General features: G+C 40.2%; 1 non-coding gene across 1 annotated transcript; it reads left to right on the forward strand.

Moving 5' to 3' along the window:
- The first annotated feature begins 8554 nt into the window (after positions 1 to 8554).
- Positions 8555 to 8660, forward strand: LOC148561417 (small nucleolar RNA R71). The gene has a single exon (XR_015888097.1). It is a non-coding gene; the product is annotated as a small nucleolar RNA R71 (small nucleolar RNA).
- Positions 8661 to 16817: the final 8157 nt, after the last annotated feature.

A 16817-nucleotide genomic window follows, 5' to 3' on the forward strand; every position in this document is an offset into this window, starting at 1 on the left:
GGCGTTTGAACGCCCAAACGCTGCATGTTTTGGGCATTCAACGCCCAACTGCTGCTTTTCCTGGGCGTTCAACGCCCAGCTGTTGCTTCTTTCTGGCGCTGAATGCCAGGAACTCCTTTGTCACTGGGCGTTTTTCTGAACGCCCAGGACGCTGTAAATTGATGCCAGGGTATTTTGGCCAGTTTCACTGACCTTTTCTTTACTGTTTTTAAGGTAGTTTCATGCATTTTCTTAGGAAATAAGCTAGTTTTGGGTAGATATTCACTTACATCTTGATTCAAGCAAACATTGTGAACTTTGAATGATTTCATGAGAATTTTGCATGAATTATATGATAAATTGGATGATGCATGATCCCATGATTAAGAGCAAGACTTTGATGCACTTTGTTTGATTGATTTCAGGCCAAAAGAAGAAGAGAAGAAGCCACGTTAGTAGCTACGTTAGTTACACTAACGTGGGCACTAACGTGGAAGGAAGGAAAGCCCCAACGATAGTGAGAAAAGTTAGTGGCATTAACTTTGAAGAAAGGAAATGGAGCCAACGTTAGTGACACTTAACATTATCACTAACGTTGGACCAAGCTCATAAGTGGGCACGTTAGTTGCCATGTTAACTTAGTTAACGTGGCCTCTAATGTTAAGAAGAAAGGGGGGAAGCCAACGTTAGTGACATTCAACATTGGATATTAAATAGTTTGTACCGAATTTGTCATCAAGTAAAAACTCACAATAGAGTGAGGTCGAATCCCACAGGGATTGATTGATCAAGCAACTTTAATTAGAAGAATGTTCTAGTTGAGCGAATCCAGAATTTTGGTTGAGAGTTGCAAAAAATAAAATGGCGGGAATGTAAATAACAGAAAAGTAAATGCTAGGATTAAAGGATTGGAAGTAAATGACTGAAAATAAATTGCAGAATTGTAAATGGGAATGGGGGATTTGCTCATAAAAGTAAATGGCAGAAATTAAAGAGAATGGGTAAAATCAGAGATGGGGAGTTCATTGGGCTTAGGAGATGTTGCAATTCTCCGGATCAAGTTCATTTTCATCTCTTCCTCAATCAATGCACTCATTGATCTCCTTGGCAATCTTAAGTGATTGAATTACAATTTTTTGCAATTCAATCTCTCAAATCATGATCAATAGCCAATTCCTTTGTCAATTGCTTATGAGAAGAGATGAAGTATGGTCACTGATTATACCACATGTATTTCCCAAATCAAGTATTGAGAGGGTTATAGTCACATACCCATCCAAACCCAATTTGGTCCAGCATGAGAAAGCATTTATAGCTTGATCTCTTCATTCCTCTTTCAAGGTTCAAAAGAGATCCAAGTTTGAATAGCTTCTCTTCCAAGATAACTACTCAATTGGATGAAGATCGAAAGCTTTCAAGTAAAATCAAGAGAAAAGATAGAAGAAGAATAATGAAAATTAGTATTGATCCATCAAATTACAACAGAGCTCCCTAACCCAATGAAAGGGGTTTAGTTGTTCATAGCTCTAGAAAATGAAAACAAAGATGGAGAATACATCATAAAACTAGAAAATATAGAGAAAGTAAAATACAGAGAGTAGTTCTCCTCTTCCAGCCTCCTCAAAACTCTCTTTTACAATTCAAAGCTACTCCTATATATACTAATCTTCTCAGCTTCTAGTTTGCTCTTCGAGTCTTGGGCCTTTGGATCTTGAGTTTGCAGCAGTTCTTTTCTTCATTTGGGCTTGGCTTTACTTGCAGAGAGAAAGTGTTAAGTCGGCAAAGACTTTAGCTCAGGGCGTAAGGGGTGTTAATCATTTAGTGAAAGTATAAGTTTGGGAATGTTAGTGACACTTAACATTTTCACTAACGTTCCAATGTAACCCCTTGCCTCACGTTAGATCCCACGTTAACTAGGTTAACGTGGCTTCTAACGTGGCCTTGCCAACCTTCGAGAACGTTAGTGACACTCAACATTGTCACTAACGTTCTAGTGTGCCCCTTTTTGCTTCACGTTAAAGCCCACGTTAACTAGGTTAACGTGGCTTCTAACGTGGCCTTGCCAACCTTCGAGAACGTTAGTGACACTCAACATTGTCACTAACGTTCTAATGTGCCCCTAGATCTCACGTTAAAGTCCACGTTAACTAGGTTAACGTGGCTTCTAACGTGGCCATTCTTAGCCATCCCAACGTTAGTGACAATGTTGAGTGTCACTAACGTTGGCTCATCATTCATTCCTCATCGTTAGCTTCCACGTTAACTAAGTTAACGTGGAAGTTAACGTGGCTCCTTGGGGGGTTGTGTGGTTGCTTCCAACATTAGTGACAATGTTGAGTGTCACTAACGTTGTCGACAACTCTCACTTCTTACGTTAGCTCCCACGTTAACCAAGTTAACGTGGTGTGTTGCATCCTTAGGCCAACATTAGTGACAATGTTGAATGTCACTAACGTTGGCTTCTCTTCCCCCTTTAACGTTAGAGGTCACGTTAACTAGGTTAACGTGGGCTCTAACGTGGCCACTCATGAGTGTTTGCCAACGTTAGTGACAATGTTAAGTGTCACTAACGTTGGCTCAACTTCCCTTTTCCACGTTAGAGTTCACATTAACTTAGTTAACGTGACTCTTAACGTGGGCAATGATGGCTTTGAGAGTGTCATTGGCAATCACTTTTCTCATTAATCTTGCAAGTTTCCTCCCTTTCCTTGCTTCCTTTGGTCCTGAAATCAAGCAATAGAGTGCATCAAAGTTCTAGTCCAAGTTATGGGCAATGCAACATACAATTTGTCACTAAACTTATGCAAAATCCTCATGAAATAATGTGAAATGCACAATGTATGCTTGAATCAAGGTGTAAGTGAATATCTACCCATAACTAGCTTATTTCCTAAGGAAATGCATGAAACTAACCTAAAAATAGTAAAGAAAAGGTCAGTGAAACTGGCCAAGATGCCCTGGCATCACAACACCAAACTTAAAGCTTGCTTGTCCCTAAGCAAGTACTGGAACAAGAGAATGATGAATGGAATATCCAGAGGAATGAGTCATTCTTGTGGAAGTCATGTTACTGATTTTATGGTGGTTTCATGAATAGCAACTTAGGTTCATTCCATTACTGGCTTTCAGACCTTTATCATGTCCCTAAACACTTACTTTGTCTATATCCCATGAGACTTTTATTTATTGATCCTTTTATTGTTATTTCAAGGGTTATTTGTGTTATTTAGGCTAAGTGCTCTGTAAGGGGGCAACTCTTTAAGATAAGCTTTTAGCCAACACTCCCGAACCAATTGGTTCAAGGTGCTAGGTGTTAAAGCACCCCTAAGGACTTACTCCCTCAAGTCTCTCCCCCATACATACACACCACAGGCATATAGTTCCTTTATTTTCTTTTCTTGAGACCTTGGTGTCCAGCACCTCTTTGGGTTACTAAATGCTCTGTAGTGAGGGTTACTCTTGATAGTGGATTTTCAGCTGATAATTCCGGGTTAGTTAACCCAAGTTACCAAGTTATAAAGCACCCCTGAGAGCTTATTCATCCAAGTAGATCCCTCACATAGGAGCACCACAGACACTTATCTCAAGGTCCAAACCATTGGTGCCTAGCCTTATTGCTTACTCTTTTTCTTTTGTTTTTCACTTCCATTATTCTTTCCCTTTTCTCTTATTAGGATCTTGTCATCTACGTAGTCTCATGGGTATATCCAAAGTCAAGTATTCAGGATAGATAGTTGTCCTCCTAACCTTGTGGTTGAACTAACTTGGCTAACTTATGACTACCCCAAAGATTCATGAATGCACTTCCACAATATGAACTCCACTCTGGTCTTTTAAAAACATAAACATTCTCTTCTTCATTTGATTTAAAAGGAACAAGCATACAAGTAAGTTAAGTAAGGATGCAGTGACATAAAGACTAGCACACATAGACCTATTCAATACCACAAACTTAAAAGACATGATTGAAAAAGGTTTAAACATAACATGGAAGCAAGTTCTATTTCACACAAGATCTTCCTTATTTAAGACATAGAGAAAGATGGAACAAAGAAGGATCTCCACCACCTTTTACTGTTGTGGATGTCCATGCTCTTTTCCTTGCTTGTCCTCATTATTTCCTCTTGCATTTCCTCGCATCCGTGCCAATCTTGCTCGCTTCCAATCCTCAAGTGCCTTCTTCACTGACTCATGACTCTCTTCCACCCTTTGTCTTTCCTTTCGTGCTAATTCATCCTTCATTTCGTCATACTTGGCTATTCCTGGATGCAATACTGGCAGCTATCCCACTAAGTAGCCGAGCCTGGCTTGAGTGTTTATATGATGTCCTATTTCGCTCATGTAAACTCCTTCTGTGAATGCCCTTTGCTCGTCCAATAGTTCTGCCTGTTCTATTTGTCTTCGATGCATCTTATGTATGTGTGCCCCTTGATGTGCTTGGATGTTGATTAGCCTCTGGGTGGATTCTTGTTGCTCGTTTTGCCTTTGTTCCATCCTGTTGAATGCTTCTCCCCATTATTGTCCTTGGCTTAGTTGTTGTTCCATCATTTGCCTTTGCCACTCACCTTTCTGAGTCATCCATCTTGAATGTGTTTCCTCTTGCTGCCCCATCATCTGTAGTTGAAGCTCTTTCTGTGCTCCTTGGCTTTCCAAATATTGTCTAGACAAGCCATCAATAGCCTCCTGCAATTGGTGCATGTCCAAGGTCTGTTGTGCTTGACCCTCTGAGACTTGGCCTTCCACTACTTGAGGGGCTGTCCTCTTTCTTTGCTTCCGTTGAGGCAGGGGGGATGCTGCAGCATTCATCCTTTGGACTGTTATTGGAATGCCTTCCATTATCCAAACGGGGTCCTTATCTTCAAAAACCACCCTAGCTTTCTTGCATATTCGGTAAATAGTGCTAGGGTAACCTAATGTTCCTCTTGAGTCGCTTTTCTCTGCCATCTTTCTAATGCCTTGAGCTATGATCTCATGAACTTTGATTTCTCCTCCCTTGAGTATACAACGAACCATTGTTTCTCTCTCGAGATTCACCTCCGAGTTGTTTGCAGCTGGGAGAATAGACCTCCTCACTAGCTCAAACCACCCCTTAGCTTCAGGAGTGAGGTCTGTTCTCTTAATGAACTTTGGTTTATTTCCCGCACCCCTTTCCCAGTCAGCTCCTGGTACACAAAGGTCTCGTAAAAGCTGGTCATAATTGGGGTTGTTGTCCAATCTTGAGTGATAACTTTCTTCTTCAAATGGTATAGACCGTAGCTTCAATGCCCTCATTACACACATGGGACCAAAATCCACCATTGTTCCTCTCACCAAGCTTGTATATGACTCATCTTTCTTATCATATCTAACTGCATTTGCATAAAATTCTCTTATGAGATTTGCATTCACCTTAGTGACCGGGTCAGTGAGGAGCTCCCATCTTCTCCTTTCTACCTTCTCTGTGATTTCGGGGTATTCAATCTTCTTAACTTGAAATCCCAACTCATAAATGATTTCCTTATCAACCATCCACCCGTATTGCAATGCATGATGCAAGCTTCTAAATCTCTTCTCATCATATGGGTTTTCTTCCATGGGTTTCTTTCCCTCCCTTCTCTTAGAACTTGAAGTTGCCATGAATGATGATTAATATGTGAAGGTGGCAAGGTTGTAGAGACTTTTGGTTGTTTAGGGTTTTATGGCAATGAAGAGAGTGAGGGGAGGAATGTTTATAATTGGATAGGGGGTGTATTGTACCGAAATGAAGAGTGGTGAAGGGTGTGTGATGACAAGGGTCGTTTATATAAAGAAGTTGTGAGAGAATGGAGGGTGTAGATTGATGAAGTGGTCACTTGATGGACGGTTAGGGTTATGCATGGCTAGAAGACAAGGATCATCACTTTATGATGGGGATTGCTCGGTCTTCTAGGGGTCCCATTTTTTCAATGTTGCATGGCAACATTTTCCAATGTATTCCCTCTTTAGAACAAGTGTGTAACCCCTCCTTTTGTGGTGTCCGAACCTTCTTTGTTTGGTTGTCCAATCTATCCCTCTTAATTCTCCTTTTCCTTTCCTATAAAGATTTAAAATAAGGAAATTAATATGATAAAAAAAATAATCAAACTCTACGGCTAGAATACTAAAAGGAAGAAAAAGAGTTTGTATATTTATGAATTTCAACTTAGCCAACCACTGGTGTATCCTCATGAATTTTGGTGGCACCATGGGGTGACACCAAACTTAGTTTGAAGCATTGTGATGAAAAGTTTTGTTCAAAGCTCCAAGAGTTCTGCTTTGAACACCAAACTTGTTCTTCACTATAGACTGCATGATAAAGATTTCACCAAGTGTTTGTCAAGTTTGGGTTGAAATTCATAAACATTGATTTATTCATTATTTTAAAAACATATAAAACATGGGTTGCCTCCCATGAAGCGCTTCTTTAGCGTCACTAGCTTGACGTTTTTCCTTCATCAGGGTGGTTGGTAGTGCTTAAAATCCTCCCCTCTTGCTGTTGACGTGTATCCATTGGTTGGATCAATGATCTCCACATGTTACAGGGAAAGAACTCTGTTGATAGTGAAGACCTTAGGTAACTGAGATGGTACAGTAGGGAGATTAGTGGGAATATCTGGGAAGTAAGCTGAGACAACTCTATCCCCTGGAGAGAAATCTTCCGTAGGGATCTTCTTGTTCCTCCATTTCCTTGGTACCTTCTTCTTTGTTTCTTTTGAGGTTGCCTTCCCCTTGGTGACCTTTTTTTTCCAAGGAGTTGTGATGTTGTCTTCACATGCCTCTAGAGGTTTAGGATCCTCCAACTTTTCCTTGAGCTGTGGCAATTGCTGTTTTCCTTGTTTATCAATTGAGGGGGTTTCAGAATGAACTTGCTGTGCTTCAGTGCTTGTCTCCCCCTTCAGTGTCTCTTTATCGTTTGTGCTTAGTTCCTTGTCCTCTTGATCTGATTCTTGTGAGAGATTGAAGACATTGAAGCTGAGTCGTTCATCATGGATTCTCAATATTAGCTCCCCTTTCTCTACATCGATAAGTGCTCTGGCCGTAGCTAGGAATGGTCTTCCCAATATGATTAGGTGAGTGTGACTCTCTTCCATGTCCAGAATGACAAAGTCTGTTGGGAGAAAGTATTTCCCAACCTTTAGCAACACATTTTCCACCACTCCTATTGCTTGCTTTTGAGTTTTGTCAGCCAGTCTGATGATTACATCTGTGGACATTATCTCATTAATCTGCAGCCTCTTCACCAGGGATAAAGGCAGTAAGTTGATGCTGGCCCCCAAATCACATAGTGCTCTATCGAACATAGTTTCACCTATGGCACAAGGGATGTGAAAACTCCCTAGGTCTCTTCTTTTTGTAGGCAACTCAGGTTGAATAAGGGCACTACATTCCTTGTTCATCACTATAGTCTGGCCTCCTTTGAGTGAGCTTTTCCTGGGAAGAAGTTCCTTCATATACTTGATGAATGTAGGCATTTGTTGAATTGCCTTGATGAATAGTATGTTTATATGCAGAGATGCAAACAAGTCTAGGAACCTTGAGTATATTCTCTTTCCCACAGCACCATTGAGCAGTTGAGGGAAGGGAGCATAGAGCTTCAGCAACTCTTGTTGTGAGATTTTTCGTTCTTGGTGATCTCTATCCTCCTCCTTTGTTGAGTTGTCTTCAGGTTGTTTGCAAAATTTGCCTTGCTTGTCTTCAGTCTCTTGATCACTCGTAGTGACCATTTTGCAACCTTTCCATCTTACTTTCTTTGCTTCTCCCTTGGGGTTTTTCTCCGTGTCACTTGGGAAGCTATCGGTAGGTTTGGGAATCTTCTCAGCTAAATATCCCACCTGGAATTCCAGCTTCCTAATGGTCTCTCCCTGGTTCTTAATATTGGCTCGTACTTCCTTTTTGAACACCTTATTTTCTTGAATCTCTTGGCATATTCCTTCAAGTAAGGCTTCAATCTTAGAGAGCTTGTCATCAATTGATGGGTGATTCGGAGCAGATGTGCTATTTTGGTTTTGATAGGCATATGAAGAAGTGTTGTTGTGGGGGTGTTGAGACGTCCTCTGTGTGAATTGCTGGTGAGCTACATTGTTGTTGGAGTTGTAACGTCTCTGGTCTTGGTTTTGATCTTGCTCACTTCCCCACCCAAAGTTTGGGTGGTTTCTCCATCCAGGGTTGTAGGTCTTAGAGTATGGATAATAGTTTTTCCTTGGTGAACTCCCAGTGTAGTTGGCTTGCTCCTGACTCACCTCTGCTTCTTCATTCACTCCTTCTTGAATTGTTGATGAAGTGGAGATTGCTGCTACTTGGTTCATCTCCATCTTCTTGGTGAGGTCAGCCAGCTGCTGGGTAATGAGCTTGTTTTGGGCCAATAGAGCATCTACATTGTTTAGCTCTATTACTCCTCTTGTGTTCCCTCTTTCGGAAGCATAGAAGCAGTCCTTCTCTGCTACTGTTTCAATAACATCTATGGCTTCCTCAATGGTCTTCTTCTTGTTCAAAGATCCTCCAGATGAATGGTCTACGGCCTTCTTTGACTCATAAGAGAGCCCTTTATAGAAAATGTGCAGCTGCACCCATTCGTTGAACATGACAGGTGGACACCTCCTTGTTAAGTCCTTGTACCTCTCCCATGCTTCATATAGAGTCTCACCATCTTGTTGCCTGAAAGTTTGGACCTCAGCTCTTAGCCTATTGATTCATTGAGGAGGGTAAAATCTTGCTAAGAATTTGTTCACCACGTCTTCCCAAGTTGTCAAGCTTTCCCTTGGGAAAGATTCCAGCCATTTGGCTGCCCTGTCCCTGAGTGAGAATGGAAATAAGAGCAGTCTATAGGCATCAGGATGAACACCATTAGACTTCACTATGTCACATATTCTCAGGAAGGTGGTTAAATGTTGATTTGGGTCTTCTTGAACACTTCCTCCAAACGAACAGTTGTTCTGAACAAGAGTGATGAGCTGTGGTTTAAGTTCAAAGTTGTTGGCATAGATTGTTGGCCTTTGGATGCTACTTCCACAATTTCCTGGGTTTGGATTGATGTAAGAGCCCAAAACACTTCTATCCTCCCCAGCATGATTTGCTCTACCTCCTCCCCCATGGTTGTGATCTTCTTCTTCATGATGGTTTTCCATGTTGTCTTCCATGTTTGTTTCAAAGAATTCCTCTTATTCCTCAGCACCAACCACTTTCTTTCCTCTTGCCTCCCTCCTTAATCTAAGGAAGGTCCTCTCAGGTTCAGAATCGAAGGAAGTTGAAGCCCCGCTTCTTCTCCCTGTCATACAACCATCAAGTGCAAGCAAGAAAAGATAGGTGCAGAAAGTATTTGTGTCAGAATTACTGTTAGTTGTGGGTGATGCAATATATCAAACAGTTAGTAGGTTAGCAAACAGAATTGAAAGTAACAAAGAAGAACAAAAGAGTAGACGGGGAAGGGAAGAAGTTTAACTAAAACAAAAAGTAAATCACTAAAACAGAAAATAAAATTCACAAAATAAAAATGCTCAATCTAGTGATCTTCCAATTTAATCATTGTTGATGCACAATCAATCCCCGGCAACAGCGCCATAAACTTGATGCACGGAAAACATGTCTCACAACAAATTTCCCTTCGGCAAGTGTACCGAATTTGTCGTCAAGTAAAAACTCACAATAGAGTGAGGTCGAATCCCACAGGGATTGATTGATCAAGCAACTTTAATTAGAAGAATGTTCTAGTTGAGCGAATCCAGAATTTTGGTTGAGAGTTGCAGAAAATAAAATGGCGGGAATGTAAATAACGGAAAAGTAAATGCTAGGATTAAAGGATTAGAAGTAAATGACTGAAAATAAATTGCAGAATTGTAAATGGGAATGGGGGATTTGCTCATAAAAGTAAATGTCAGAAATTAAAGAGAATGGGTAAGATCAGAGATGGGGAGTTCATTGGGCTTAGGAGATGTTGTAATTCTCTGGATCAAGTTCATTTTCATCTCTTCCTCAATCAATGCACTCATTGATCTCCTTGGCAATCTTAAGTGATTGAATTACAATTTCTTGCAATTCAATCTCTCAAATCTTGATCAATAGCCAATTCCTTGGTCAATTGCTCATGAGAAGAGATGAAGTATGGTCACTGATTATACCACATGCATTTCCCAAATCAAGTATTGAGAGGGTTATAGTCACATACCCATCCAAACCCAATTTGGTCCAGCATGAGAAAGCATTTCTAGCTTGATCTCTTGATTCCTCTTTCAAGGTTCAAAAGAGATCCAAGTTTGAATAGCTTCTCTTCCAAGATAACTACTCAATTGGATGAAGATCGAAAGCTTTCAAGTAAAATCAAGAGAAAAGATAGAAGAAGAATAATGAAAATTAGTATTGATCCATCAAATTACAACAGAGCTCCCTAACCCAATGAAAGGGGTTTAGTTGTTCATAGCTCTAGAAAATGAAAACAAAGATGGAGAATACATCATAAAACTAGAAAATGCAGAGAAAGTAAAATACAGAGAGTAGTTCTCCTCTTCCAGCCTCCTCAAAACTCTCTTTTACAATTCAAAGCTACTCCTATATATACTACTCTTCTCAGCTTCTAGTTTGCTCTTCGAGTCTTGGGCCTTTGGATCTTGAGTTTGAAGCAGTTCTTTTCTTCATTTGGGCTTGGCTTTACTTGCAGAAAGAAAGTGTTAAGTGGGCAGAGACTTTAGCTCAGGGCGTAAGGGGTGTTAATCATTTAGTGAAAGTATAAGTTCGGGAACGTTAGTGACACTTAACATTTTCACTAACGTTCCAATGTACCCCCTTGCCTCACGTTAGATCCCACGTTAACTAGGTTAACGTGGCTTCTAACGTGGCCTTGCCAACCTTTGAGAACATTAGTGACACTCAACATTGTCACTAACGTTCTAGTGTGTCCCTTTTTGCTTCACGTTAAAGTCCACGTTAACTAGGTTAACGTGGCTTCTAACGTGGCCTTGCCAACCTTCGAGAACGTTAGTGACACTCAACATTGTCACTAACGTTCCAATGTGCCCCTAGATCTCACGTTAAAGTCCACGTTAACTAGGTTAACGTGGCTTCTAACGTGGCCATTCTTAGCCATCCCAACGTTAGTGACAATGTTGAGTGTCACTAACGTTGGCTCATCATTCATTCCTTGTCGTTAGCTTCCACGTTAACTAAGTTAACGTGGAAGTTAACGTGGCTCCTTGGGGGGTTGTGTGGTTGCTTCCAACGTTAGTGACAATGTTGAGTGTCACTAACGTTGTCGACAACTCTCACTTCTTACGTTAGCTCCCACGTTAACCAAGTTAACGTGGGAGTTAACGTGGTGTGTTGCATCCTTAGGCCAACGTTAGTGACAATGTCGAATGTCACTAACGTTGGCTTCTCTTCCCCCTTTAACGTTAGAAGTCACGTTAACTAGGTTAACGTGGGCTCTAACGTGGCCACTCATGAGTGTTTGCCAATGTTAGTGACAATGTTAAGTGGCACTAACGTTGGCTCAACTTCCCTTTTCCACATTAGATTTCACGTTAACTTAGTTAACGTGACTCTTAATGTGGGCAATGATGGCTTTGAGAGTGTCATTGGCAATCCCTTTTCTCATTAATCATGCAAGTTTCATCCCTTTCCTTGCTTCCTTTGGTCCTGAAATCAAGCAATAGAGTGCATCAAAGTTCTAGTCCAAGTCATGGGCAATGCAACATACAATTTTTCACTAAACTTATGCAAAATCCTCATGAAATAATGTGAAATGCACAATGTATGCTTGAATCAAGGTGTAAGTGAATATCTACCCAAAACTTGCTTATTTCCTTAGGAAATGCATGAAACTAACCTAAAAACAGTAAAGAAAAGGTCAGTGAAACTGGCCAAGATGCCCTGGCATCAAATATTCATACAAAGTTTCCATCTCGCCTTGTACAATACATGAAATCTCTTTCCTTAGCTTGTCCGTCATTTCCACGGGCATGAACTTATCAAGGAATTCTCTCCTAAGCAAATCCCAATCGGACACAACATCACTAGGCAAGGTATAGATCCACTCCTTGGCTCTTCTCTCAACAGAGAAGGGAAAGGCAAACAACCATATAGCCACTTCATCGGATTCTTCCCACCTAGTAGTCGAGTATACGCCATGAAAGTCCTTGAGGTGTTTAATTGGATCTTGTGCGGGAAGTCCATGGAACATTGGTAAGAGATTGATGAGAGCGGTCTTGATTTCAAAGTTTGCATTCAAAACCTAGAGATTGGAGAACAAAATCCGGTGCACCCGCTTCCTTGAGCGTAACTCTTCTTAGAGCGGCCATGTTGTCAAAACCTAGATCAAAAGAAAAACTATTAGTAGTATCAACGGAAGAGTAATTGGTGCCTTCGTTGGATGACGATGAGATGGTTGGTGAATTGGTTAGAACCTTTTCACCTTTCTCAAAGACCAATCGCCTCCGAGCTTGCCTAATATGAAGCAATGTTCTTTCAATTTCCGAATCAAATGGTGCTAAGCTCGGATTTGGTAGTGAACGCATCATACAATGAAGGAGATAAGAAACTCATGACATCAATCGGCATCTAAGCAAAGACTAATCCTAACTAACAATCAAACAAGCAATCAATCAATTAAGAGAGAAATGCAAGTATTCACATATCAATATATTCACACTAACCAATAGAATGACACACATAAGTAACTCCCCGGCAACGGCACCATTTTGATGAACGTAAATATTCTTATGCCGGTTAGAAACTAGTGATGAATCCGATCATGAGTATAGTCTAACCAACACACGAATACCGCATCAAACAATTCTAATATCTATGACCGAGAGTATTGATCCTGGGTCGTTCTCCCTAAGAATTGCTTTAGAGTGTGCATCATTGATTAGAAAAGCTTTTATGGTTTTGAGAATTGGTGCAAGAATTCAAACTAGCAAGGCAATCAACAATTAATTGAAATAAAACCCTTGGCCAAGGGTAAGCATTGGAAGTTCCATCATTATGGTCTCCTTCAATTATGATAAGAATTTATTGTTGCTTCACTTAGTTAACCCCCTAACAATGGAGAAAAGTCAAATGAGAGTAACTAACTTGAGTCACAAGTCCTAGTCTCACCCTAGGGAAGTCTAGCTTTAGTGCACTCCAAGTCAATTAGCAATTCTCAACGCATAATCTACAATTGATATCAACTATTCAAGTGTCTCCATTAACTCAACCCCTAAGCCAAGTGAGAGAAATCTACTCCATTGCTAAGGTTGTCATTATCACAAACAATTGGTAGGCAATTATAGAAAACATGATGTAATTAAGAGAAGAGAATTGAATCAAAGCTATCTAATCTAAACAATCATCAACAATCACACAATTGAATGAAACCTCAATTCATTAATCCAAATTCAAAGTAACAAAATGAACCAAACCTAGATCTAAGGAATTGAATCAAAAGAACATCAATTAAGAGTAGAAGAAGAGTAGATCTACACTTGTAGCAAAACAAAAAGTCAATTATCAATGGATCTCACCAAGAATTCCAAGGAAACTTGCAATGGAGGATGAAAACCTAGAGAGAAGTTGGAGCTTCTCTCTCTAAAAATAAAATGTAACTAACTTCCTAAAATATCTAGAATTATGACTAAGTATCCTAACACTCCTAATCCTTGGTCTTCTTAACCTTTTCCCTCCAAAATCTACTCAAAAACAGGGCTTGGGAACCCCCTGAAATCACTGGGCACGTGTTTCATTTAAAAAATCATGTGCGCACATCGATGCGTACGCGCACTGCCCGCGTACGCGTCCTTGGGCTCTTTTGCGACCTGCGCGCAGCCGTACGGTGTGCGCGAGCGTCATAAGGGATATGGCCCAGCCATATAGGCGCGCCGGCTCCTCGCTCGGCTCCACTGCACTGGCTCTGGAGGAACGCATCCACGCGTACGCGGACGGTGCGCGTGCGCGTGCATGTGCAAATTCAATTCTTTGGTTTTGTTTCATGCTCCTTCCATTCATGCATGCTTCCTTCATTCCTCTTAGCCATTTTTGCCCTGTAACTTCTGAAATCACTCAACAAATGGATCAAGGCATCTAATTGTAATTGAGGAGGATTATAATGTATCAATTTTGATGCAAAAGAAGCACATTTTCATCTATGAAGAAAAAATGGGAAAGCGACACAAAATCATGCATTTTTATATGAATAAGTGTGGAAGATCATTGATAAAACCCTTAAATTCTATGCATGATAAACCCTAAAAATGGGGTTTATCATTGGCATGACAAAAGGATCTCAAAGAAGGAGTTCAAACCAGGACAGCAAGTACTCTTGTATAACTCCAGGCTCAATGTTTTCCCTGGTAAACTCAAGTCTAAATGGACTGGTCCCTACTTGGTGACAAAGGTTCTCCCTTATGGAAGCCTTGAACTCCTAGATGAAGCAACAAAGAGCAATTTCACAGCAAACGGTCACAGGGCAAAGCATTATTTGGGAAGCCCTTGGGACAAAGAGAAGAAGAGTCAGAAATTAAGTTGAGCAAGAATGAAGGATGTCAAGCCAGTGACATTAAAAGAGCGCTTGTTGGGAGGCAACCCAACCAGAGGTAGTTTTCTCTTCCTAAACTATTTCAATAAAAAGGTTATGTAGACTATTCTGTATTGCAAAGAGCTAAGTTTGGTGTTGCACACCAAAATAATTTAAGAGTGAATGAAGGATGCTAAGTTTGGTGTTCCACCAAAAATCTTATTTAAAAACACATTTCAACCCTCTTCATAAAAGGTTACTAGCTCCAATGATAAACCACTATTTTATAGTTTATATTGTGTTTAATTGTGTGGTTTTGTCATGACCCTTACCCACTTATTCATCAATTTAGCATGCATTTAGATTTCCTTCCTAAATTCAGTACATGTTTGAACATTGCTTCCTAGAGACTTTAATTATTTATTTTTAATTCTCCTTTATTCCATTCGATGCCGTGATCTATGTGTTAAGTGTTTCAGACTTTATAGGGCATGAATGAGTTGGAGATCGGAAAGAAAGCTAGCAAATTAAAAATGGAAGGAACACAAGAATTTGAGGAGATAACCAACGAGAAGTGACGCGGTCGCATGGCTCACGCGACCGCGCGAAGGAGCGCAATTCGCAGTGACGCGGCTGCATGGCTTGCGCGGCTGCACGGGTTGGAAAGCGCAAGCGACGCGTCCGCATGGATGACGCGATCGCGTGACATGTGCGATCTGCATAATCTGCAGAATTTGTTGGGGGCGATTTTGGACCTTATTTCGGCCCAGTTTTCGGCCCGGAACAGCAGACTAGAGTCAGAGAATATGCAAAAACAACACACATTTTCATTCAGTAGTTTTAGATCTAGTTTTTCACTCTCTTAGATTTTTCTCTCTAGTATTTAGAATTTTAATTTTCAATTGTTCTTAGCATTGGAACATTGAGAAGAGTTATTTCCTCATCAAGACTTCATCATTCTAGTTTGTTCTCTTAACTTGGTTCTAATCTTCCATGTTCTTTGTTATGTTCAATTTTGTCATTCAGATACTTTTATGATTATTTAATGCAAGGATTATTTCTTTTTAATTCAATTTCAATTCCAATAATCATGTCTTCTTTTAATTCCCTTTCATGTGCTATGGATTCTTTATTTACAATGCGTGAGTAGTTCCCTTACTTGATGGGGAGTTGATTAAAAGGAACTCTTGAGTTGGAAGGATTGAAAGAAAATTTGTAATTGGGTTAAATGTTGGATTGCTATCCTATCACCGACGCCAATCCCTTTGAACTAAGTGGGTTGCAACTTGTGAACAGATCTGGCATTCCCACTTGTTTGACTTTCCCTTACCTAGTAAAGGATAAGCAAACAGAACAACAATTAATTATGAATTAATCTTACAATCATACCATCAATGATAGAGATTTTAACCAATCAATTCCCAGTCAAGGCTTTTATTTATATTATTTAAAATTCCTCAATTTAATTTCCAATTTACTTAGCTCAACTTCTTGGAACATTTGATTAATAAAACAGCACACTTTTCTGCAACTCGTTGGGAGATGACCTGGGACTTAAAACTCCCAGTAATTTTAATTTAAACTCTCTGTGACATATTTCTAAATTGATAGGCAGATTTTCGGTGAGTTAAGAACTATACTTGCAACGTAACCATTTTAATAAATTTTTAATTTACCAGCTTCTGCTTCCCATCAATTTTTGGTGCCGTTGCCGAGGAGTTGCAATAGAGTGCTAATTTTATTAATTAGAATTTATTTATTTGCATTTTGTATAATTTTGCTACTATGAGCTGCATGTTTCTTCCGTCAAATGACACGTTCACTTCCTGATCCGCGCTTGCTAATATTCGATCCTGAAATTGAAAGAATAATTTCACGAATAAGGCGAGAACAGCGTAGGTTAGCCCGCTCTGAGGGCGGATCTGAAAGTGAATCTGAGGAAGAAACCAGCCCCCGTTCTACTGATTCGGTTGTTTTACGTGCAGAAAACATGGCAGCTAGAAGAGTTACCATTCAGGAGGAAGGAGCTCCTGATTTTACAATGCAACCGTTTCAAGCACATCATCCAGCGGTAGCTACGGATTTTGAAATAAAGACCGCACTGCTAAATTTAATGCCCAAGTTTCATGGCCTACCTGCTCAAGAGCCTATCAAGCACTTGAGAGATTTCCAGGAAGCCTGTTCTACTGTCAAGCGTGATGGCACTGATGAAACTTCAATTCTGCTGAAAGCTTTTCCGTTCTTTCTTGAGGGAAAAGCAAGAGAGTGGTACTACACTCAACCTCTAGCAAATGTATCCAACTGGGATACACTCAGAAAGGAGTTTCTGGAGAAATTCTCTCCATCTGAAGTTACTGAT

Source organism: Arachis ipaensis, chromosome B6 (assembly GCF_059453495.1).
Source record: "Arachis ipaensis isolate K30076 ecotype BB chromosome B6, ASM5945349v1, whole genome shotgun sequence".
NCBI lineage: Eukaryota > Viridiplantae > Streptophyta > Magnoliopsida > Fabales > Fabaceae > Arachis > Arachis ipaensis.